This window comes from Mastomys coucha, unplaced genomic scaffold, assembly GCF_008632895.1.
Source record: "Mastomys coucha isolate ucsf_1 unplaced genomic scaffold, UCSF_Mcou_1 pScaffold21, whole genome shotgun sequence".
NCBI lineage: Eukaryota > Metazoa > Chordata > Mammalia > Rodentia > Muridae > Mastomys > Mastomys coucha.
Window position 1 is genome coordinate 67,895,431 of NW_022196904.1, and position 3,024 is coordinate 67,898,454.

The following is a 3,024-nucleotide window of genomic DNA, read 5'->3' on the forward strand; positions in this document are numbered from 1 at the left end:
AATGGTGCAAAGTTGTAAGTTTATTTTTTCCAGCACCCTTTGACTACTGAGAAGCAAATATAAACTTTGAATAATTCAATATTTATCTCCTAATAAAGTCTTGCTTAAAATGTAGTTACATTATTGCTTTCATATCTGAAAAGTATATCAGGTTCTTAATAACATTAATTTTATATAATCAGCACTGAAATGTACCTCATTGTCTTATAACTTCTTTTTTTTTATCATTTTCTTTGGAGATCTCTATTTTAAAAAATCTACAAATTGCATTTTGTCCTTACCCCTTAAGGCACCATAGCTTAGAGTTTCCTCTTCCCTTTCGGAAAGTTTTCCTTAATTTAAAAAATTTTATGCTTGTTAGTGTTGTAGATTTTTCTACAGTGTAGCTTTGGTTAGATGTATCTTGTAGGTTTTTTAACATGTCTCTTAGTCTGTTCACCGCAATCACATAAGCTGGCAATGACAGTAAGATTCTTGATTAGGCTTTAATTTTTAGAAGACTTTAGATGATGAGATGTTTGATTGTCTTTTCTATGAAGATTGAGTGCTCAATTCAAAGGTTATCACCCATCCCCATCAAAATTGTCTCTTCATCTTTATATTCATGTTTTTAGAAGATATCAAGAAGCACAGCATTCATACAATAATTCATTCAAGCTTAAAATAGTGATATTGGGAGCTGGGGAGATAGGTCTGAGGGTAAAGTGGAAGCTAAGTAAACATAAGGACCTGAGTTTGGGTTCCTATAAAAGCCAGGCATGATAGAAAGCACTGGACAAATGGGGAAAAAATCACTGGGGCTTCCTGGACAGCTAGTTTTGTCCTATCACTGAGCTTCAGATCTAATGAGAGACCTTCTCTCAAAAAGTAAAACATTGTCCTTGTTTGAGTCTTATTTAGGGCTCTATCCCCATCATCTTTGTTTCTCAGCCACAATGAAACTTCTACCATCTAATCAAGCCATGGGCTACTAATGTGTGACCCTGGGCACAAAGTAATGGAGCCAAGAAACTGAGCTTTCTAAAAAGTTAATCCAACATACATATAGTGAGAGAAAGCTGACCAACCCATCAGGCAAACACCCATCTAACTGCATAAGAGAACCACAAAGTAGCATGATCCTCTACAAATTCACCTATGCAGATCATTGTTCTTCATTGCTGGCTGATATCAGATGGTATGGACACATCTGTGTAAATATTTATCTTTAGAAGGACATCTTGGTTGCTTCTAGTTGGTGAGTATTCTTAAGAGAGCTTCTGTGAAGATTTGTGTGGAGAGTGCCATGTGAGGAAAGCTTTCAGCTACCTAGGATATATGTTCAGGAACACAACTGCTGATTCATGCAGTAGTTGCACATTCAATTTTAAAGAAATTTCCAGGAAGGTTTCAGGGTGGTTTGTGCCATTTTTCACTTGTAACAGCCATAAGAGAGGAAACCAGTTTCTCTGCATACTCACTGTCATCTTTTGGGTTTCTATTTTCTTTTGTGTCTCTGACTGTTTAAATTTCCTCAGCACCATTTATTGAAAAGTTATTCTAAAACCATGGAATTGCACACACAGTTGATAAATGCCACAGGTCTCTGAAATACACTGTTTATTATGTTTATAATCTATTTGCTCTCTGTTCTTCATTACTCCCATACACATCTAGGTTCCCCATTCTGCCCTTAGGGACTACTTCTGGGAAAATTTAGGGTTCTGGTGTACTACCATGGCTTTGCTCGTACTAGCATAAAAATGATGGGTTCCTCAGGAGCTTCTACTTGGTAATGAGGTGGGAGTAAGAGAAGAAAAATAACAACTACATGGTGCCTGCTTCATAAGTCTCCACTGTGCCTACTCTGACAGAACCCCACTGAGTACAAATAGGACTTATAACATCACCCCCAGGTAGAATAGAACCCAGTCTGTCTGTGTCCTTCTCATTCACATTACCCAGGGGGTTGGATTGACTTTCATGCTGGGTTCCTTTCCTCACTAAGTTTTCTCACTATCCTTCCAATTAGCAAAGTAATTAGGAAAGAGCCAGTCTAGATCTTCCACTGGAACATTGCTGAAATGGGTGTGTGTGAGGACATACTTGTTCTGTGACTTTTGTCTAGGATGCCATATTTATTGTCTAGAAAGTTTTATATTCCTTTGATGCCCTTTTTCTATTTATTAGGATATGTATAGAGGACAGCATTTTGAAGGGACATTTGGTCCAGCCTTTTGAACATTATCCTGTTCCAAATCCACTATATGTAAGGCAAGAGGAAATTTCAAGGAGGTTACCAAGTGTTTTCTCTGTGTTCTGTAGCTCAACATTGTTTACCTCCTCATTTTTATGCATCTCATGTTTGTTATAAATACAATGTCCAAGAATGATACTTGTACTTAAAGCAATAGAAAGTAGAAAACATTAAGTACTACATATTCCTAGAGGCAGAAGTCTGTTTTATAGGGGTTAATGTAAAAGCAGTCCTCCATTACACAAATTATGCAATTGAGTCTCTCAAATTTGGGGAAAATTGTGGGGTTCACATTGCACATTGGGAATGCAATGGATAAACCTTGCCCTGAGACAACCACTTTCATGGCACTTTCACTGCCTGGTAAGTATCACAAGTCTTTTACTAGTGCCCAAAATAAATGTTCACTATTTTGATAGCATGGACTCTTTCATCTGTCTCTACTTCCCATCTGTCTTGCTGTCTTGGCAATCATTACTAGTACCCTTGGCTTCTGATAGTCCAGTGTCTTACACTCTTTATCTTACAATCTATGTAAAATTGTGTGTGTGTGTGTGAGAGTATTTGTGTGTGAGTGTGTGTGAGTGAGTATGTGTGTGTGAGTGTGTGTGTGTGTGTGAATGTGTGTATATGTGAGTGCGTATGTGTGTGTGAATGTATGTGAGTATATGTGTGAGTGTGTGTGTGTGTGTGTGTGTGTGTGTGTGTGTGTGTTAAGACAATGCTGTACAATGATCACTAGCAATGTGTTTTTGGAAACACCTTAAGTTTGGTGATTCTTTTGTTTT

At 37.5% G+C, this 3,024-nt stretch overlaps 1 non-coding gene across 1 annotated transcript; it reads right to left on the reverse strand.

Annotated features, from left to right (window-relative positions):
• Positions 1–2,445: 2,445 nt before the first annotated feature.
• LOC116104428 lies at positions 2,446–2,607 on the reverse strand. Its single transcript, XR_004123914.1, has one exon. It is a non-coding gene; the product is annotated as a U1 spliceosomal RNA (small nuclear RNA).
• Between the last annotated feature and the right edge of the window lie 417 nt (positions 2,608–3,024).